The sequence below is a fragment of the Plectropomus leopardus genome, chromosome 24 (assembly GCF_026936395.1).
Source record: "Plectropomus leopardus strain MGB_pleo_1.0 chromosome 24, ASM2693639v1, whole genome shotgun sequence".
Lineage (NCBI taxonomy): Eukaryota > Metazoa > Chordata > Actinopteri > Perciformes > Serranidae > Plectropomus > Plectropomus leopardus.
In genome coordinates, this window is record NC_142199.1 from 1,000,001 (window position 1) to 1,024,244 (window position 24,244).

At 38.1% G+C, this 24,244-nt stretch overlaps 1 protein-coding gene across 2 annotated transcripts in view; it reads right to left on the reverse strand.

Annotated features, from left to right (window-relative positions):
- The window catches only part of agap1 (ArfGAP with GTPase domain, ankyrin repeat and PH domain 1), a 158,502-nt gene that overhangs the window by 126,974 nt on the left and 7,284 nt on the right, over nt 1–24,244 (reverse strand). The gene's annotated exons all lie outside the window — the stretch shown is intronic.

Consider the following 24,244-nt stretch of genomic DNA (forward strand, 5'->3'; position numbering starts at 1 on the left):
CTTTTACTCAGACAAAAACATTCAGAGGTCATGAGTCACGGTCAAAAATCTACAGGGGAAAGCAGAGACTTTGTTGCAACAGCCTAAAATAATTTCACAATTATTTGATATGTAGAAATTTTGACAATCATTTAAGTTATTTCTTGAGCAGAAACGTCCAAAAGTTTTTGGTTCCAGCTCCTCCAGTGTGAGGATTTGCTGCTTGACTCAGGTTTAAGTCATCGTAAAGTTAATATTTTTTGGAAAAAACAAGACATTTGGAGACATTGCTAAAGCCAAAAAAAAAAAAAAATCAAATACAAAAAAAATCCCTGTTTTCTGTGATTTAAATATAAATAATGTAATTTAAAAGACACAATACAATAATAATATGGTTAAAATATAAATTAAATTTTAAATTATATTTAAAATCTGGGACAAAAATAACTGAACATATATTTAAAAATAAAAAAACAGTGAAATAATATTATTTTAAAAACTAAAATGTAAAATATAATAAAAGTAAAGATCAATTTTAAAATATCACATTTAATTTAAAATAAAAATAAAAGATCGTATAATAATAAAAAATCTGCCTTGTTCACTGATTTAAATAATATAAAGGCAATCAAAAAACAAAATTTAATATATTTAATATATGAATAAATTAAAAATCACAAAATTGAACATATTTTTTTTAAAAATTATAAATATAATCAAGTAAAATCGAATTTAAAAAATATTTTAAAAAATAACATTTTATTTTGAAATAAAAACATTTCTTTCAAAGTAAAACTTAAAAATATTAAAATAATATTAAATGAACAATCAAACAGAAATGCCTGTGTTCACTTATCAAAATAAAACACTGACAATTAAAAAAATAAAATTAAACAAAAATGACTAAAATAATAAAATGTATAAAAAAGTAAAGAAATATGAATAATAATCAACATGTTCTCTTATTTTGAAAATCTTAACATTTTGGGCTTCGTCACACGTGCACAGAGAAAAACACACACCATGAACAAACACAAATATGAGATGAAAGATGAGCTTTTCATCACACGGTGGCTGTTTGCTGTCAAAGCTCAGCAGAGATGTTTGAGATCAGAAGAAAATCAGACGATCAATCGAATCGTCACACAGGAAGTGTGTGTGCGACAGCATGTGTACGCACATACAAGACACACACATGTATGTACACACGAGTACGTACAAGTACACACATGCACCCTGGAGACATCATTAGAGAGTGCAGAGAGAGGCGCATTAATTATTCAGAGCCTCTGAACCGTCCCAAGAGTGTGTGAGTGTGTGTGTGTGTGTGAGTGTGTGTGTGTGTGTGTGTGTGTGTGTGTGTGTGTGTGTGTGTGTGTGTGTGTGTGTGTGTGTGTGTGTGTGTGAGTGTGTGTGTGAGTGAGAGTGAGAAATATTTTTATATAATAAAAAACTGTTTTCAGAACATAAAACTCAGCTTTTTATGATGATGATGATTATAAAAATGTATCATTTATTATCTGTCATATTTCTACAAAAAAAAATTACTACAAGGCAAAATAAAATATTAATTGAAAACAATAAAATTTTAAAAAGTGAAGATTAAAAAAAGTTTTGTAATTTAAAAAAAAAATTAAATTAAACAAGTAGAATTAATTTAAACAGTGAAAAAAATTAAATATAACATTTGTGATTAAAAAATGCTTTCAAAATAATTAAGAAAGAAAATGTAAAGTACAAAAATGTATTAAATACTAAAGTGAAATTAAATTAAATAATAAAAATATAAATAAAATATGTATTTATTCAAAAAGGGTAGTAAAAATATAGAAGAATAACTAAAACTTAAATAAAAAATTCAGTTATTAAAACCTAAAAAAAATATAAGATAAAGTAAAATTAATATTAAAACTTATTTTAAGATGGACATTGTAGTAAATTACTATTAAAAAATAAAAATCAATCAAAACAATAAAGTCAAGTAAAATTAAAACAATAAATTAAGAAAAATGAAAAATAAATAAATATAGAATTGTTTAAATATATATATATATATATATATATATATATAAACTATAAAGTAATTGAATTAATTAGGTAAAATTAAGGCTTTTTTCTAAATAAATATTTTAGTAATTGCAAAATTTAAAGCAAAACAAAATTATGGTAAAAAAATACGAAATAAAAAAGAAAAAAGGAAAACACATGAATAAGGGACTGAGACAAAAAAGTTAAGTCTATTTAAAATTAATTAAATTATGAAATAATGAAAAAATATAAATATCTGGTTGCAGTAATGACGGTGAATGATACTGTAGCAGCAGCCGTACGTGACCGCAGAGCTGCCTGCTGCATATATACATTAATAATGGGACTGTGTGAGATGTGTGTGACCTACTTCTGCCGACACACAGAAACCTGACGGAGCACGCAACCTCATCATCTCTCTCTCTCACACACACACACACACACACACACACACACACACACACACACATATAGTCTATTTTATGACAAAAATGTAAAATAAACTTATAATAAAAATAGTGAAAATAAAATAAGATAGTAAATAGAATGCAATTAAATAAAGTAAAATTTTAAATTATATACAAAACATAAAATAAACATTTATTTTAAAATCAAAATTGTAGTAATAATAATATATTACAAAAAATAAGTAAATTATATACATTAAATAAAAGTATAATAATAAAAGAAAAAAATGAATTAAATAATTTTTTTTTTTAAAAATCTGACTCAAAAGTTTTTTTTGGGTTTTTTTTTTTTTACATTTGACCAGTTTCTGTAATGATCCATACTGGGAAAAATAAATAAATCAAACAGCTACTTATATTATAATAAAGCTAATGAATTATGTTCAGGTCGTTACTTGTCAGATTAAAAGTTAAATCTTCAGTGTCTCAGCGGTTAAATACTTCAGTAAAGTACCACAACTGTGTGAAAGTATTTTGTTTGTACTCTGAACATCAACAGCTCATCTTTCAGGATCACTCTGCGGCCACACACACAACCACCAACCCACACACACACACACACACACACACACACACACACACACACACACACACACACAAACACACAACCACCAACCCACACACACACACAGACAAACACACAACCACCAATCCACACACACACACACAGAAAATTCCCAGCATTCCTCTGGTTCCTGAGAGGACGCACAGCTCGCTGCTGCCGCCTGCTGCCGAGCGTTCAGCAGCACACGAACAAACACGCCGCTTCACAGGATGTGACACAACGCTCACACGCACATTTTTACACACATAAAATCACATAACATCTGCTGCGCTGCATCATTGTTTTCAATGTAAGGAAGCTTGTTTCCATGGTAACAACCATCACTTCCCTAAACCAAGGCTGACAGGAGACGAGAAAGAAGAAGTTTGACTCGCCCACATTAATGCGCCTGAATCGATTTCTCTGAAATAAAGTTCACGGTCAGACTGTGCTTGAAAATCTGCAAAAGCCTCTGAAACTTAAAGAAAAATATTATTTCAGCGTGTCAGTAAAGCTTAAATAATTCCCTGTTCTTTCACTTTAATTATGAAAAACAAGCATTTTTCATAAAAAATAAACATAAAATATGTAGGATAATTTAAAAAGTACATAAATTAAATGTTTAAAGTCTATTATAAATGACATAAAAACATAAAAATAAGTGTATTTAAAACATAAATAATACAACAAATTGAAAGACAATATCAAATTAAAAAAGATCAAAGTCTAATTAAATTTCAAAACTATAGTAAAAGTAAGTAATAAGTTTATTCAGTTTATAGTACAACTTCATCTTGTAATTTTATAAGAAAAAAATCGTAACATTCAAAATTTTAAAAAAAACTCAAACTGATAATTGACATTATTCAAATGAGAAAAAGTATATAATATATATAATATTCTTTGAATAAACATCTACAGCCATGAATTAAATTTACAGAAAAAGTATGTATATTTAAATGTAGTTGTAGGGCTAGAGATTTTTTTGTCTTTGTTATTAAATTTTTGCTACATTTTCAAGCTGCTTTAGGAAAGATAGGTTTTTTTTGTAAATTTCAGTTACTTTTCAGTGACTTTTAATAGTTGAGGCAGAGCACAAACACGCTTTTAATTCGATTAATCAACACCGCTTTCATGATCAAAAATCTGGACTGAAAACAACTAGAAAATACAGAAAAAACACCTACAGTAATTCACAAGTTTCCCCAAACTTTCTGTTTTTCTGCAGGATATTCAAGGAGTTCAATGACCTCGGGGGAGCTGCTGTTGTTTGTGTTTCCTGTGGCCTGCAGAGGGCGCCGCCGCTCACACAATGACTTTGCTGTGATTTAGTGGGTCAGATTTCTCTGCTGGTTAATTATTAAAAACCTCTGTGTGTGTGTGTGTGTGTGTGTGTGTGTGTGTGTGTGTGTGTGTGTCAAAAGAAAAAGGTCACAGGTTCAAAACCTGGATATCTGTCACTTCCTACATCTCCCAGAATGCCTCTCAACAACCCAAAGAAGACTGTTCTCTGGTGATGACATCATTCTGTAGGCCAAATCAGGTTATATTTCGATTCATGTGTTAAATCAGTAGATTTCCAAAGGGGGTTTTGAGCTGAAATTTGCAAATATTGAGAAAAAAAGTGCTGTTCAAGTGCAAACCTCACAATATTCACAGATTTTTATCACTTCCTACAACTCCCAGAATGCCTGTCAACAAACCATGGAGGAGTGTGTCCTAGAGACGACATCATTCTGTCGCCAAACCGGACGCTATACGTCTATCTTAAATTAGCAGATTTCCAAAGGGGATTTTGAATTGGATTTTGCATAAATTGAGAATAAAGATTTTGCTGCAGAGCAAAGCTCACAGTGTCTTCAGAGTTTGTCAAAAAAAGATAACATCAACAAACCAGTGCACTCATACGAACTGCTGAACCAAATTTTTAAGGTGGAAGTTTTCTTTAACACATCATCTGTCATTCAAAACAATAAACTGAGTGTTAAACATGAAGAACAGCTGTAGGAGGCAGGACGAGGCTTGTTTCTGCAGACTGAATCATATGTGACTGACCGAGGAGAGCAGGTATGAATATACAACACACACACGGGCACACACACACACACACACACACACACACACACACACACGGGCACACACGGGCGCGCACGCACACACACACACACACACACACACACACTCAGCATCCTCACAAATACTGATGCAGACACGCAGACACACAGAAAAATCCTCTGCTAAAAAAAGGTTTCAGTCTGATGATTGTTTGATTAGTTGACTGATTGATTAATTATTTGATTGATTAATTAGTTGTTGAAAAGCAGCATGTTGCAAGGTAAAGAGAAGGAAATACTTTTGCAAATTATGAATCATATCCTACAGGGCTGCAGCTGAACTACAACAGAAAAAAGCTGACATAATGTTAAAAAATAAAGGCCTAAAATTATCCAACTGAACTTTTGATTTACCAATAAACTCAGAATTTTATGACAAAAGTCACCAGAGAATAAAGTCATATTATGTAAATAAACTCATACATTTATGAGAAAAAAAACTGACATACTGCAAAACTGCAAAAAAGTTGTATCTTTACAAGAATAACCTCAAAAGTCATAATATTTTATGAATAAATTAATACATTTTCATGACTAAAAAAATCATAATATTACAAAGACTAACCCCAACTTAAGGAGAAAAAAATAAAATATAATTATTATGTGAATAAATTTGTAAATCTAAGAAAGAAAAAAAGGTTGTAGTGTAAAAACCAACTCAATTTTACAAGGAAAGTTAAAATGATGGAAATAAACAGGATTTATGTTTTTAAAAAGTGGAAATATACAGAAAACACGTGACTTTATGTGAATAAACTCATATATTTGAGAGATTAACAGAGTGAAGGATCAGACGGCAGAATAAAACCACCTTCGGAGGCAGAGCCATCACACACGATCGCAACTCTGAGCCGAGCCGTCGCTTCGCCAGCTCACCGATAAACGGAGACACTGCACCGACAACTGCACCGACAACTGCACCAATAACTGCACCGACAACTGCACCAACAACTGCACCGACAACTGCACCAATAACTGCACCAATAACTGCACCGACAACTGCACCAATAACTGCACCAATAACTGCACCAATAACTGCACCGACAACTGCACCAACAACTGCACCGACAACTGCACCAATAACTGCACCAATAACTGCACCGACAACTGCACCAATAACTGCACCAATAACTGCACCAATAACTGCACCGACAACTCCACCAATAACTGCACCGACAACTGCACCGACAACTGCACCGACAACTGCACCAATAACTGCACCAATAACTGCACCAATAACTGCACCGACAACTGCACCAATAACTGCACCGACAACTGCACCGACAACTGCACCAATAACTGCACCGACAACTGCACCGACAACTGCACCAATAACTGCACCGACAACTGCACCAATAACTGCACCAATAACTGCACCGACAACTGCACCAATAACTGCACCAATAACTGCACCGACAACTGCACCAATAACTGCACCGACAACTGCACCGACAACTGCACCAATAACTGCACCAATAACTGCACCGACAACTGCACCGACAACTGCACCAATAACTGCACCGACAACTGCACCGACAACTGCACCGACAACTGCACCAATAACCGCACCAATAACCGCACCGACAACTGCACCGACAACTGCACCGACAACTGCACCGACAACTGCACCAATAACTGCACCGACAACTGCACCGACAACTGCACCAATAACTGCACCAACAATTGCACCAACAACTGCACTGAGAAAAACAAAAGAGATAAAAAATAAAAGCTAAATGGGTGTAACGGTCGAGGACGTAAACATGAGAAAAGCTTGTTTTTACTTTTTTCGGAACAGTTTGTCCTCTTGTCACTAAATCTGTCCCGCTGGGAAACTGTCGGGTGATTTTTGTTCCAGCTCTGAATATTTTTTTCTGTTGTGCAATAAAAGACAGAAGAAGAAAGGGATGTTTCCTTCGCTGCTCAGCGTCCTTGAAATAGCTCGGCAGCGATGCAGAGAAGAATCGAGTCTCTGTTTTTTGGGCACTGATGTCATTGGCTGATGTCTGACAGGATCAAAGGTCACCAGAGTCCACAGACGAGGACAGAAACCGATGAATGTCTTCATAATAAATAAAAATGCTTTTATAGAAATAAGGACGTGCGGTTTGATTTTTAATGATATAATTTAATGATCTTGTCTGTTGTTGTACCAGAGCTAAATGAGGCTAATGCTATCGCTAACATAATGTTTACTGCTGCAGCTTTTATTGTGAAGGACTCACAGGAAATGATGTGTTTGTCACCATGGGTACATAACAATCGATTCAAAGACATGAATAAATATTCTCCTCTTTCTCTGCTTGTCTCATGTCTCCTCTTTTCTCTTCTCTCCTCTCCCCTTGTGGTTTCTCCTCCTCTCCTCCTCCCTCACTGTTGTCCTCCTCTCCTCCTCCCTCACTGTTGTCCTCCTCTCCTCCTCCCTCACTGTTGTCCTCCTCCTCTCCTCCTCAGTGACACTATGATGACTCACTCTGAGAGTATCACGTCAGTCTTTTATAGATTTCAGCAGAAACTGCGTCACAATAATTCCCTCCGAAGACAAAAACACTTTAACTTCATTTTATGACTTTATGACTTTTTTTATGACTAAAACATTTTCACTTCCTTTTTGTGTGAAACCCCAAATTCCCCCAGAAATTGAGGGAAAACAGAACCACTGGACCCATCAAACAGCAATTTTTGATCCCACAGCCATCAAAAAAATATTTTTAAAAAATTAAAAAGTTATAATGAAAATCTACTAAACATGCAGAGTATTAAAAATACTACATTTTTGTGTATGTGTTTTTTTAAAATCTAAAATCAAAGTCGCATTATGACAAAAACCTGGCATTTAAATGATTAAAGTTCTGAAAATTAATGAATATTTAATATTTAGGATTAGGACTGTTGGTAAAAAAGTTTTTTAAAAAACTGATAAAAGTAAAAAATCATTTTAATGTGTTATATCTTTTAAAGCTAGATTTTGAAAAGCAAATTTTGTGTGCAGAGCGTTTGAGTGTGTGTGATATTAAAGTGAGTTAAATAAGAGGGGAGGAAACGACTACATAAGCTTATCTTAACCTATATTTTTTTTTTTTTTTACAATATATTTTATTTTATTATATTATAATCCAATCAATTAATCTGAAGAATAAATATATTTTTATATTATATTTTATTACATGACATTATATTATATTTAAATGGATCAGTTCATCTGAAGATTATTTATTTTATATCATTTTATATTCATTTTATTATTTTTAATAATTATTAATAAATAATCGTTTATTTAATGATTTTGTTTATATCTAAATCAGACGGAGCTCTCTCTCTCTCTCTGTGTGTGTGTGTGTGTGTGTGTGTTGCTCTAAACAGCTTACAGTATTACCACAGTTTTTTGGTGCCAGGGGCCCGAACTGTCCGGCTGACAAAACGCGGGCCCTCAGGCTCAGCGCTCCTCTCCAACTACAGCTGAGGCAGATTAATAATCCCTTACTTAAAATGAAGAGATTTACGTGTCGGGCCGGCGGACACGCTGTCCCCGAGTGTGATACTGCGCTCGCCGTGCAGCTTTAAACCTAAACCTCACCGCCGTTATTCAGCACTGGCCTCAGAGGGACACGGAGCCAGCAGAGCAGCACAGAAAGTGAATTTACAGGGTGGACAGGCCACTCTGGACCCCATCTGTCCTCCACACAGAAAATCAATCCTCGTCAGAGTCTTGAGTCTTTGTTTTGGGTCACCATCTGTCAGCAGGAGCCCGTCCTCCTTTTGTTTTCTGTCTGAGTGACACGGAGCCGCCCGCTCTCCACATCTACACCCAAAAAATCCTCTCTGTTTGGTCTGACTTTGTGTGGGACCACAAGAACCACTGCAAGAACCACTGCGAGAACCACAACAAGAAGCACCGCGAGAACCACCACAAGAACCACTGCGAGAACCACAACAAGAACCACAACAAGAACCACCGCGAGAACCACAACAAGAACCACAACAAGAACCACTGCGAGAACCACCGCGAGAACCACCACAAGAACCACTGTGAGAACCACAACAAGAACCACTGCAAGAACCACTGCGAGAACCACAACAAGAACCACCGCGAGAACCACAACAAGAACCACAACAAGAACCACTGCGAGAACCACCACAAGAACCACTGCGAGAACCACCACAAGAACCACCGCGAGAACCACAACAAGAACCACTGCGAGAACCACCACAAGAACCACCGCGAGAACCACCACAAGAACCACCGCGAGAACCACAAGAACCACTGCGAGAACCACAACAAGAACCACCGCGAGAACCACCACAAGAACCACCGCGAGAACCACTGCGAGAACCACAACAAGAACCACCGCGAGAACCACCGCGAGAACCACAACAAGAACCACCGCGAGAACCACTGCGAGAACCACAACAAGAAACACTGCGAGAACCACAACGAGAACCACCGCGAGAACCAGCAGAATCCACGGATTCCTGTCCCTCTTATTTAACCCCCGGAGACCTGGACTGACATCAGAGGCCTTTGACTGACTTTGAAACCTGGACGCATTTTTGTGGTTTCTTTTATAAACATGGTGAAACACGAAATTATATTTATATGATTCTAAATATATACATATATATATATATATACTTGTTTTGATGCATATTTTTCAATCTAATTTCCTTGCATATTTTTGTCTTTTACTTTACTTTATTTTATTTTATTTTATTTGTTGGTGGTGGTGGGGTAATCAGGTAATTTTCATTGTCCTTCTGACTTATTTCTTGCTTAATTTTGGGCAGCACAGTGTTTCGAGGACCTCTGTGGGGGATCATCCTCTGGCTCTTTTTTGATGCAGTTTTATGCACTTTGACACCTTATGGATACTAAAAGTACCAAAAAAATTCACTTTATCTTGATGGAGAATTAGAAAACGGTTGGGGGGGCTCCAGGGGCCCTTGCAGGGGCCAGATTTGTGAGTCGAGTATCACCGTCTTAAATGAAACTACCTCTTTAACCTCCAGAAAAAGGAACGTTTTTTTCAGACTATAAATGGAGCGTGAAGGTCGGGTAAGTGGAGCCGTCCTCGTGCTCTTAACGCAGCCTGAACAGAGGCAGATTCAGTCGTCTTTACGTCTCTGATCAGGAAGCGGCGCGCTGGCTCGGTGTCGGTGTCTGTGCAGCTGTGGCGTCCAGCTGCAGCCGGGAAGCTCCAGACACTGACCCCGCCAAAACAATAGGGATCTGATGCAGGTATAAAAATAGGCCGTGGGCTCGCTGGCTTCCTGCCCGTGGCTCCGCACAATGCGCTCACATTTTGTGAGGGACGCCGAGACAAGACGAGTCTCATTACAGAGACGGTCTGAGCGCAGAGGACAATAAACGCAGAGCAGATCGTGTTACTGAGAGACATCACAGAGACTCAGAGGACAATTCCCCGAGGAGGTGATGTCACTTCCTGCTCCGTCCATCTCCTCTTCTAAAAGGGGTCATGAAAGCCCTGGAAAACTCATGGAATTTGCAAAAAGCCATTTCCAGGCCTGGAAAGGTTTTGGCAGTCTGTTTCCCAAACCTGTATGATAATATATGGTGAGGTCAAGGCTGCTGGAAATGAGAAAATCCATGTTGATTTCAGATTTTAGTTTGTGGCCGTGATAAATGACGTGATGAAGACAAAAAAAGCTCAAATGTTTTTTGTTTTAAAAATCGGTGTGATTTTTAAAGATTAAAAGAGTAGTCAAAATGTTTTTGAAATGCCAAAATATTTTCTTTAAAAACACCAAAAGCCAAAACAACCAACTTTTTTTTAAATTGCCAAAAGATTTACAAAACAAAACAAATATATGCTTTTTTATAAACCAAAATGCTGTCTTCAAAAATCGCTTAAAATATTTGTTAACAGCCAGTGTTTCATTCAAAAATCGCTGCATTTGACAAAAAGAAAAAAAACTTGACAAAATGTTCATTCAAAAACAACCAAAACCTTTCTTTTAAATTGCCCAAAGGCTTTCTCAACAAATCACCAAATCTTTTTAAGGAAAAAAAATGCCAAAGTGTTTCCTCAGATACCACCCAAAAACATTTTTTAAAGAAAACATTTCTTTAAAAATCAGCAGTAAAAAAAATCTGAAATCTATGAATAACTCATAAATAACAAACGGTCCCTAAGCTCTTTTTAAATATTCAGGTCAAATCCTGTTCTGAATTCATTATTTTTTAAATAATACATATTTAAAAAGCTATTCAATAGTGATGATAAAGAACTGATAGGGTGTTAATGGTCGTTTCAGGGAATGGTTGGTGTTTAAAATTTGCCTGGAAGCGTCCTGGAAAAGTCCTGTAAACACGCTGGTAGAAATGCGTCCGAACCGTCTCTGTGCTGGTCTGCGATGTCTCTGTGACGGTTTGAGATGTCTTATGCTGCGGGCGTCCTGCTTGTTTTTGCGAGGCGCGCAGCAGATGCTCGGGAGCCCCTCCAGGCCTCGCCTCGCTCACAGATTAATGATTTATCGCCTAATTAATTTGACTCCGCAAACCACCGGCGGTAGCCTCATTACACCACAACGCCTCCTCAAGACTGCAACATGTCGGCACAACGAGTCGCCGAGTGTTTTCACGAGTCTCAGCTCCGACATCAACATCTGTTGACCTCTGAGTCCTTCAGTGACACATGTAAACTCAGGAGCTGTGAAATAAAACAGCCGAGACTTTAAGATCCAACATGAGAGGCCGTTAGTTTTAAATCAGCTCACATTTTCCATTAACCCTTAGGAGCCTCTTTAATATTACACACACTTATCGCTCTGCACACAAACTGTGCTTTTCTAAATCAGGCAAAAAAAAAAAAATTATATATATACATTGATATGATTTTCTACTTTCAGTGAGTTTATTTTTTAACCAACATCAACATCATACATTTTAAATAATCATTAATTTTCAGAATTTTAACCGTTAAAATACCAGGTTTTTGTCATGATGCCACTATGATTTTCGGGTAAGGGGGTTTTAGGGTTAAAAAATAAATGATGTTGAGTCTCCTCCATGCTCAGTGTGTAAGTGTAGCTGCTGACAGTCTGGGATATGTCAGTGTGTGAGTGTAGCTGCTGACAGTCTGGGATCTGTCAGTGTGTGAGTGTAGCTGCTGACAGTCTGGGATATGTCAGTGTGTGAGTGTAGCTGCTGACAGTCTGGGATATGTCAGTGTGTGAGTGTAGCTGCTGACAGTCTGGGATATGTCAGTGTGTGAGTGTAGCTGCTGACAGTCTGGGATATGTCAGTGTGTGAGTGTAGCTGCTGACAGTCTGGGATATGTCAGTGATCAGCAGCTACACTGACTGTGACAGGTCACCTAGTGGAAATAGCATGTATTTCCTCCATATGCCAAATATGGTCAAAATGACCTCATCAGGTGGAAAATAGTCAAAATGACAAATTCAGAGTCAAAAGCCCAGAATGACACCCAGAAATAATACAAGTCCTGTTTTTCTGCTCTGATGGCTGTGGGATCAAAAATGTCAGTTTGAATGGGTTTCAATGGAGCATTTTTGGACCTGAACAGTCTGAATGTAACTATTTAGTTTCCACAGTGTATTTTAGACTTATTGTAGGAGCTGAGCTGCAAATTCACTGATTACACTCAGATACATTCAAATATGCAACATGCACGAACACAGACAAAATGATCAAAACATGAAGAATAAAAAGCACATAAAATGCAGCAAACAGTCCCTTTAAGGGTTAAAAGTTGCTCCTCTTCCTCCCTGCAGCGTCTTTCTCTCCGAGTCGCTCACTTTGATTTCTGCACAGTCACACAAAGAACTTCCTGTTTGTGCTCTGCAGGAAGCCACCAGCTCCGTCAGCTCCACACAGACGCTGCCGGCCGCCACGTTTCACCTTCAGCACTTTGACCGCTGCACCGGCTTTCATTTACACACCGTTAAAACACCGTTTACGCTCTGACCGTTAATCCGTCACAAAGCAAAAGCAGCCTCTCAGGCCTCAAACAAATCATTATTTTTACCACGAGAAAATAACAAATGCCAGTAATAAGTCCTCGGAGTCCAAAATGACGTCTTCACATGTCTTATGTTGGGCGACTAACTGTCCAAAACCCCAAAATATTCAATTTACGATGATTAAAAAAGAGAAAAGCATCAAGTATTCAGGTTCAAGAGGCTGGAATCATGCAGAGTTGGTGGTATTTGCTCTATAAATGCAGAAATGATCATTTTCATCTATAAAGTCGGCGAGTCATTTTTACATCGTAGTTTTTGGGGAACTGTGGCTCTTTTCTCGCCCCCAAACATGGGCATTTTTTTGTGAACTGTCTTTGTTTTTCCTTTGACCTACAAACATGGGTGTTTTTTAGGTACGTATTCGTATTTTTCCAGCAGCTTTTTAGTCCCCAAACACAGGTCTGTTTTAGGGGCCTCTCTGTTTTTCCTGAAACTTTCTCCAGAAGTGGGTGTTTCTTAGTGATCGGTTGTTTTTCCTTCAGATTTTCAGCCCCAAACACAGGTCTGTTTTAGGGGCCTGTCTGTTTTTCAGCAGCTTTTCAGCGTCAGCGTGAGTGTTTTTAGAGACAGGTACCGAGAAAAGCAGCAAATATTTATGTTTAAGAAGCTGGAGCGATGCAGAGAAATGTTGGAAATGTATTTTAAATGGGTTAAAGAATAATAGTAATTAAATCATGACACCCTTGAAATGTATTTTTTGGGGTTGTGTTGCTCTTTTTCCAGCAGCTTCAGCCCCTCAGTGTGGGTGTTTTTAAAGTCCTCGGTGGGCCAGTGCAGCAGTGACATCGGGCAGGTGGAGGTCTGAGCGGAGCAGCTTGACCTCAGCTGTCAGATCTGCTCCCCGTCAGGAGGAAACAAGGTCGCCCAGAAAACTGGACCGACAGGTAAAACCTCAGAGGAGGAGGCGTCACCTTTCTGTCAAATCAGCAGGAAAAAGCCACTGGGAAAACACCAGTGAGAGCCGGGAGAGGTTTCTGGATTTATTTGATTCTGCTGTGGTTTAAAATCGCACCGGTGCTCGGGTCCAGACTCTGGCTAAACGCTGGTCTTTTTGTTACGTAATGGACTCATTAGCAGCTAACTCCAATGAAGCACACTGACCCAAAACTCATATGAATTGTGGGAAATAATCAAAGCTATAAACTGGATTATTTACAAGGATACGTGTTCATATCATGAACACATTTTGATCGTAGAGTTCAATAAATCAGCAGCATGTACTTTGAAATAAAAGCTGATATGAGATTCTTTTGTTTTGTAGTTTGCCTATAAAAAAATTAAATCATTGCTCCGAACACACCAAATTTAGGGCCCCAAAATCCACATGAAAGACAGTGACAGATATCTACACAACACCCACATTTGGAGCACAAGAGCGCTCAAAACACAGTGACAGGTCACTAAAAAAAATCACGCTTGGAGCCTAAAAATCAGCTGGAAACACACTGACAGACTGCTACAAAACAACCAGCTTTGGAGCCTAGAAAGCCGTTCGAAACACAGTGATGGGTCGCTACATAACACACAAGATTGGTGCCTCAAAAACCCACTGGAGCAGACTGACTGGTCACTAAAAAAAACACCCAGCCGTGGAGCCTGAGAGCCGCGAGGAACACTCAGACAGGTAAGGACATAACCGCATTCAAAAAAGCGCTTTCAGTTTTGTTTGCCCGGCAGCCGTCTCTCCGTCTCAGGTGACAAACCGTCCACCGTCTCCTCCACCTCTCGATGAAATCAGCTCAGATACTGCGTCACTTTAGAAACCTGGACGTGATATGTATAAAACATGCAAATGCATATTTGTGGTTAACAGAAATGCAAAGATGCTCTTCGGGCGACTGGGCTGAGAGGAGCAGCGGGCTACAGAGGTCAGAGGTCATTTATCAGACTTCACACAGCTCCCCTCTCAGCGGTTCAGACTAAAAACTAAAATCTGAAGGGGAAGTGATTCAGGACACTTGTTCAATTCCACACATGCAAATCTGTGTTCAGAGACGTGTGTGGGTTTGCATCAAACTGTCAGAATCATCTACGTATCTTCAATAAGTGGACGCCGAATGACTCAACCGTGACTCACCGTCAACAAACCCGCGAGAGCAGGAAACGCTCGGAAAAAAAGAAGGGGTTTGACACCGAAACAGTGAGACGCGGCGGAGGACAGACTCCGACGGGATGAAGGGACGATGGAGAAAAGATACAGACGAGATGCAGCCAATCAGCACGGAGACGCCAAACCAAATTTAGCAGCAAAAGCCCGCAGCTCTGCATTATTCAGACACAATGACCCATTAAAAAGTGTTTGAGAGAAGCAGAGGAGCAGAGGAGAAGCAGCACAGTCTGACTGATGGATCATACTGATTATCACTGATATTTAGTTATTGACAGACGCTATGTGCAAGTGTATTTTGGATTAATTATTCTGTCAATAAAATGACAGAAACCAAGACGAGAAGATGGAGCCAGGGTGCAGCTTACAGTCAGGTAAAATTAAAAACATTAAATTTAAAAACCTTGTACCGAAGGAACAACTGTGCCAGCCTCAAACTCTGTATCTTCAGATTTAATTTCAGGGCTGCAATTAAAGTTAATAATACAGAAAAAAAGGATGAAATGTCTTGTTTTGTTCCAGCAACGGGACAAAATGTGGGTCATTTCACAATCACATCCCTCTTCACATACTGTAATTGGTGCTGTAATTAGGGGTGTTTTGTTTATTTCAAGTATTCAAAGATTAGGCTAAATTATAGGCTACATTTATTGTGCGTGGGTAATCCAAATCCATTAACCCTTTAGGGCCCGCTTTAATATCACATGCGCTTTTCAAAATCAAGCTTTAAAAAATATTATACATTAGTATGATTTTCTATTTTCATTAAGTTTATTTTTTTTATCCAACATCAGTCTTAATCATAAATATCAAATATTCATTATTTTTCTGAATTTTAAATGGCAGGTTTTTGTCATGATGCTACTATGTTTTTAGATAAAAAAAGAGAATTATTTTCACTATATTACAAGCAAAGTAGATGTTTTTGGATAATCACAGCCTGGGATATGTCAGTAGTTAGCAGCAACATTGATTTTTATATATCATTGTTTTTTGTGCAGTGCCGGATACTCACACTCGTACCACTCTGCACACAAAATGCACTTTTCAAAATCAGGCTTTCAAAAATATTAGACATTCATGTGATTTTCTACTTTCATTGAGTTAATTTTTTATCCAACAATAATCATAAATTTGAAAATATAAAGTCATAAATATCAAATATTCATTAATTTTCAGAATTTAAATTCTTTAAATGCCATTTTATGTTTTTCGAATGTATGCGTCGTAGAAACATGTTGTGGATTAAACTGAAGCTGCTCTGATTGAACAAAACAGACGGATTAAGAAACAAACGCGGCGTCTCAGCAGGACGTCTGAGAGGACAGATTAGACATCAGCTACCACCCGAAGATGTCAATCTGTCTGCGATCAACAACCAGCAGCAAATCTGCGACCTGTCCTCTGCCTCTGTCCTCTGTCCTCTGGTCCTAACTGAGACCTGCAGGCATTCGAAACAGCTTCAGCGTTCTGCAGAGACCGAAGCTGCAGCCGCTCTCTTCTGTCCACACACTGCAGCTAACTGTGTTTTCCAATAAATGCGGGTTTAGAAGGAATTTGAGACAAAAATACCTGCAGCTCTAAACTCATTTTCAGCCATGTGAGCCGTGGCGTCGCTGCTTGCTGACACGGCAATCAATGCTCAGTGTTTCTGTGTCTGTCACTGAAGGAAAGTCTGTCTGAGCGTCTTTAAAAAGCACCTCTGAACCTGGATTTAAGACACGGGCGGCCTTATTTATGAGCACTAAAATAACTGCTGTTTTAAATCAAACCATGAGCACGTTGGCATTATATCAATTATAAATACAGCTGCAATCAACAACATATATGTCCTCATCAGGGCTGCAACTAATCATTATTTCATTATTCTTTATTCTGCTGATTATTTTTTTTGTTAATCATGCTTTCTTAATAGCTTCAAAATGCTTGTTCTGAACAATCAGCAGTCCAAAGCCCCCAAATTATTGTCTTTATTCATTTTGCCACTTTATATTTTTTCAAGAAGAAATGGCGAAAATCAAATAATCTGTTTCGTATTATTGTAAACTGTATATTTTATATACATTATATCTGAAGATGTAAACTTGGAAAAAAGTTTCTTTTTTAGATATTAACAGGAAATAAATGATCATTACCGGCAGCCCGGAAATAATATTTATATCACTACAAAGAGGTATTTTGTGGGATAAATCCTGATGTTGACGTCTGTCCCTTACTATGAAGAAAGACAGCACACGTGTCCATGTGTCAGACTTGTATAAAAGCGGTCCTCGGACCCCGCGGCGGTCTCGAACTGTGGTTATGGGACTCAGAGTGCTGTTGACGGCGTTCAGCTCCATCGTGTGTCTGTTGCATCATCAGCTCGCCATCATTCATAAACACTCTGCTTCCTCCGTGACCCTCCAACACAAACAGAGAGCTTTACGGGCCGACGGAGGTCACAAACAGATAAGAAACATCGCCGCTGATGTGAAACGCCGCCGCATTCGAGTGCGCTCATGTGTTCAGGACCACTGATAACCACAATTCCCTAATGGGACCCTGGAGGCAGGCGGGAGGGGTCCCAGGTTTCACCGCTAAACGGGGGCGATGGAGTCAGCGAGGAGGCGCTCACAGGTGACCCGTCCTCAGCTGAGTCCACTTACAACCAGAGGAGAGACAAATTTAACCGTTTCACTGCCTGAAAAGTTATTTTTAGCATCTGTACATAGACTTCACTGTGTGGCCAAAAGTATGTGGACACTGCACATACTGTTCTTTAGGTCCCAGAGGTTCAATGTGAACCTTTACAAAGATCTAACACCCAAAAACATCACGAAACTAATGATGTAATACAAATAATAATACCCAAAAACGCAGTACATTTACCACAAATCTTACAGCAGTGTCCTACTACAAACGTAACACAGAATTTACTGCAAATGTCCACAAAATACAGCTATGCTATGTCCACAAAAGACAGCTGTACTATGTCCACAAAAGACAGCTGTACTATGTCCACAAAAGACAGCTATACTATGTCCAGAAAAGACATGCATCCATATATTTGCTGCTATGAGACACAGAGTATTTTGTATGATAACAGATAAAATAATTATCATCTCGACATGTTTATGAACTAATGAGTGAAAATGTTTGTGATCTTGTGATCTTGAAGGTTTGACTAAACTCAGACACGCTGAGCAGCTGGTTGTGGTGGTGTCTTTCAGTATTTATTGTGTATAAATACTGCTCTGACAGCAGCAGGAGGACAGTGACACACACTCACAACACTCATCACATCTCTGACATTTCTCCTGCATCAATAACCCCGCCCCCCCGCCGCTCGCCATCGCCGCCCCGCTTCCTCCTGCTCAGACCGATCGATGGGCTCGTCGTGCCGACCGCATCCTCCGGGTTTAATGAGCATCAGGACCCACTCGGGGGACACTCGTTATCTCGTTAATCTCATTCTGTGGACAAATGCAGCGCGTGCTCGAGGACGGACAGGATGTGCAGGACAAATGTGAACTCTGGCTCTCGAGCTTGTATTTGTTAAATTTGTGAAAATCAAATCGAGAGTTATGTTGAAGTTACAAATTTCAGCAACTGAAACAGGCCTCTAAAAATCCAAAAGCTGCTCTAATCTTAAGCAGAAATGCTGAAATGTGTGTGAGTCCATGAAATGAAGCTCCAGACACGATGAGGACTGAAACAAGAGGACATCACAGGAAGTAGAGACTGGCCTTAATATTTGTCACTGTGGTAAATCACCATCCTGATGAGACAGATTTGAGTCATTTATGGATCTGATTTATTCATTGTACACAGTGTCACAGCTGTGAGAGTCTTTTGGAAAATGACGCTTTCGGTTGGTGGTTTTGTTTTATAAATATTACAAATACTACAATACCCATGAGCCTCAGTGGCTGTAGCTATAAAGAAGCTCACCACAACTGATTAAAATGAGGATTATATCAGTGTGAAATGCCTAATCTTAATCTTCATCCTGTGACAGAATTTGGAGCTCTGTGACTGGATGTTTGTTCACTGAAAAGCACCCTGGGAGTTGTAGTCAAGTTACTTTTTCCACTTTTTACATTCACAGGCTTTTCTGAACACAGCTGCTCATCTTTTGTATTGATGATTTTAAACCTATTTTCTGTTTGTTTAATTTTGTGCACTCTGCAGACGGAGGGCGACCACAGGTCGTCCAGCACAGACAGCGTGAGGACAACAGAGTGTTTTCTCAACATTCAATACGTAAAAACGTTGTAGTAGAGGGCTTAAATTTAAGTATGAACCTGGGAATAAGCAGAACAAGGTCCCCTTTAACAGTGAGGACCGGCCGAAACGTGCAGACACCAAGGAAACAGATAATAAACACGATACGTCTGAGACAAGAATGGACTGTACAAGATTATATTATTTTCCTATTAAACTTTTCCAAAAAAGAGTCGCCCCTCATGTGTGACACCAGCAGTGAGTCGTCTGCAGGTCTCTGCAGGTCTCTGCAGGTCTCTGCCTGTAATCTGAATGTAACTGGGATCCATATAACCCACTGAAGGCAGATTAAAGGGAGCAGGAAAAGTTGCAGATAATCCCAGTTAACCTCATCTCACTGGATCAGCTGGTGAATGACACTGAGCGACCTCTGACCTCTGTGTGACCTGTGGATACAGCTCCATATGCTGCCACTGACCTCTGACCTACATCAAAGAGGACATGATTCACTACATACGAGGAGCAATACTCGCAAACTTAGTTATTTTAGTTTAGTTTTCAAGACCACCGAATATGTAGGATGAAAACTCTAAATAAATAAATAATAATATTAATATTAAAATAAATAACTATATACAGAAATAGGTTATGGAATAATAAAAATTGCTGGAAAATACTAAACAAATAAAGAAGGCTGAAATTAATGATTGAATAAAAAAATGAAAACATAAAATAAATAAATAAATGCTGAAATAAATAAATTAAATTAAATTAAAAAATTACAGGCAAAATGATTTTTTTAATGTTGAAAAAATACATAAATAAAATTTGAAATAATAAATAAATACAAAATTAAATAAATAAACGCTGAAATAAGTAAATGAATAAAATAATTTGAAATTAAATGAAATAAATACTTACACAAAGAAGTAAAATTTAAAAAATAATTAAAATTACTTTAAAAATATACAAATAAACAAAACAAATTTAAAATGCTGAAATTAATAAATAAATGATTATAAAAAATTTAAACATGCATACGTGGTCACAGCTACTGCATATTTACGCTTGTTTACTGTTCAGAGTCAGGAGTGAAGCCACTTTCTGAATGATGTCCTCTAAATCAGTATATAAATAACATTTTTGAATTGATCTGCCAGAAACACTCTGCCAGTCTCGGACACTCGTCTGCTGTGAATTTATAAGTGCAGCTGTTTGCCGCCAGAGTCTGAATCAGCAGCTGGCTGCTGGACAAACTGCTGAGTCATGATATCCATCTGACAGTGCAGATACTTCAGCGCGGGTTCAACAGCCACAGCTCCAAAAACCAAAAGACAGACTGACCAAACATCGGTTTTATGTGAACTTTCGTCTCATAAAGACATTCAGCTCCATTCAACACTCTGCAGATTCAACATGCAGTGGTGGACCGAGTACTCACATCCTTTACTTGAGCAAAAGTACTAATGTCACACTGTGAAAATACTCTGATACAAGTAAAAGTCCTGCACTGAAAACATTACTGAAGTAACAGTAAGTAAAATCAGTAATATATATTCTATAAGCAATGCTAGTTTAAGTACCAACTGCAGAAAAAGCTTCAAAAACAAACGAAATACGCCAAAATGTTAAGGTTGTGAGGAAAAACACACAAACACAAATTTAAAAAAAATAAAACACTAAAAAGCCAAAATTATGAGAAAAACATATTTAAAAAAACTTGAATTTTTAAAAAATAAAAACAGGAAAAAACACCCCCAAAAAACCCCAACACTCAACTAAAAAAATAGAAAAAAAATTCAATTATTTTTAAAAATGGAAAAAGAAACCACCTTCTATTTTTTATTTAAAATAATATATTATATATTACATATACAAAACCTCTAAATTATTTTAAAAAAGAGGAAATAACAACAACAAAAATAACAACAATTATCTGAAGAAAGCTCAAAATCATTAGAAAATCATTAGCTGACTGATTAATCAACTAACCGTTGCAGCTGTACTTGGGGTTTTTTTTAAGATTTTGGGGGGATTTTCCCCTTTTCTGACAGGAAGTGCGGGAGAGAGAGGGGCTGACACGCAGCAAAGGGCCACAGGCTGGAATCGAACCCGGGCCGCCGCCCCGCAGCTGTACTTGTTTAAACTGTTTCACAATTGAATTTATTACAAAACATCATATCTTATAAAATCTTGTCATGTTTTGATGCAAAAATCTTAATTTGTAAAGTATGTAAAGCTGTCAGATACGTGCAGAGAAATAAAAAGTACAATACTTCCTCTGAAATGTAGTGGAATAAAAGTACAGCGTGGCATGAAAAGAATAGACTCAAGTACCTCAGATTTGTACTTGAGTAAATGTACTTAGTGAAGTTCCAGCAGTGTGTGTGACTAAACGACATGTTTGCTCTTTCACACGGACTCAGATCAATTCAGCAGGACAGAGAGGCGCTGTGTGACGCTCGCTGCCTCCACTGAGCGCGCTCACTGTGCTGCGGCCTTCTGATGACTCATGCTTCACCTCATACATCAAGGCCCCATGAAAGAAAACAAAGGATGCTGGGTAAAGAAGTACACAGCCACTTTACAGCGAGCACATGATGTCAGTCCTGATGTGGTGCAGTCAGTGTGGGGGACGGGGGACGGAGGGGACAGGGGACGGGGGAGTACTTTATGGACAAAAGGTGCAGAGATCTCAGCATAATTTCTCAAGACAGAGTGGCGTGCTGGCAGCGCTGCAGCGGGCAGCGACCGCTGTTATGTAACGGCTAAAGCCCTGGTTTAAAAAGCATCCCTGCGACTTCTTATTACTGTTATTACTGCTATTAGCGAGCGTCAATGGGCCGTTACATAATGACGCTCCGTGACTCCAGCTGCCACAACAACAAGCCTCACAGCGCCGAGAGAAAGTGCTGCTGCAGTCAACAAACAAACACCTCTGATACCACACCGCCAACACGCAGGAGCCCAAACCCCTGCTGCAGGCCCGCATGCCGTCACTCAGCGCGCGCTGACGTCACCGTTCACACACAGTTCAACATGACATATAGAGACTTTTCCAGGACTTTAAAGACCTGGAAAAGTCTAAAATTAAAGACCGGACATTTATTTATGAGAGAGGAGGGGGGGTGCAGAAGTGGGCACTAAAGGGGGACTTATGCTATTGATTTGTCTTTTAGGAAGGGCCACACAACTTTAAATGGCTGTATTTACCTTATTGCCGCTTTGGGCATTTTTTTTTAACAAAAATAACCCCAACAAAACATTAGAAATTCTGATGGGGTTTTTTCCTTTACAATTGTTGGGCTTTTTTTCATCAAAATTTTTTTGGGCAGTTTTTTAAGAAAAAAACATGGCTTTTTTTTCTTTAAAATTATGGGCATTTTTTGGTTTTGTTTTTTTCTTTTAAAATGTTTGTTGATTTTTTTTTCTTTAAAATCTTTTTTGGCAAATCTTCCTAAAGATATGATTTTGGTGATTGTTTGCGGTTATTTCTAAAAAAAATAAATAAAATAAATAATGTTGGTGGGTTTTTTTAATTGTTTTTTTTTTTTATTTGGCCTTTTTTTTGCTAATGGCAATTTGTATTCTTTAAAATGTTGATTGTGATTTCTAAAAAAAAAAAATAAAAAAAATAAAAAGTATTTTTAGTTTTGCAACACTTTTCCAGGGGCCTAGAAACTCTTGTTTGCAAATTCCATGACTTTTCCAGGACATTTCTGACTGTGGGAACCCTGAAGAAAGTAAAAAATAACTGAGCTGATGAGGCCGCAGAGTGGCAGGTGACAAACATGTTCCTGACATGTAAAGCCTGACAGACTTCAGGGAGCTCAGCAGGATTTATGTCCTCTACAGGTGGTCCCGGCTGAACACGGCCCGTCCCAGCGTCTCGCTCCGTCTCCACGTCCTCTCTGAATGAGACGCTGCATCAGAGCCGGTTTGAAACACGAGAACGGGCATTATGTGGGTACGATCCCGACTAAATGAGAGAGGAGGCTCACAGAGGCCGGAGGAGGCTGAACAAACACACAGCAGTGAGGCTAAATGGGTCACATGGCGCGTTCACCGACTGCAGGACGGCAACACGAGACAAAAGCAGCTGGAGACAAAGACAGCAGCGAGGGAGAGACGTCGGTGTTTCTGGACAAACAGGCCGCAGAGATTAACAGCCATCCACCTGCTCTACTCTCATCTACTGTGATCTACTTTCTCCCACAGGCCACGACCTCCACAAAAAACTCCAAAATATTCATCCATCACACCCACTCATTCTTTAACCCTTCAGGGACTGTTCATAAATCAAAAAATAACTATCTAACTAGTATGTAGCATATTGAAAAAAATCTTTTTTGTGTGACATCATGACAAAACCCTGTCATTTAAAGGGTTAAAATTCTAAAAATTAATGAATATTTGATGTTTATGATTAGGACTGATGTTGGATTTTAAAAAAATAATTCAATGAAAGTAGAAAATAGTATTAATGTATCATTTTTTAAATGAGTGTGTGATATTAAATAGATAAAATGTTTGCTAAAAACACAAATATAAACTTTCACTGTGGCTTTTTTTTATGTCTTTTGAAGCTAAAAATTGGGAGAAATCTTGTAATGCCTGATATTTCTTATATTAGTTCAGAAAACAGACAAAGATCAGAGAGATAATTCAGCAGCATTAAAAAGGAAATTATCAAACAAAAGTCTGGATTTTTCTACAACAGCTTCCTGTTGACACAAACAGCCTCCGGTTGTTGTAGTTCCTGATGTGATTTCCTTCCCGCTCGTGGTAATTATCGTGTGTT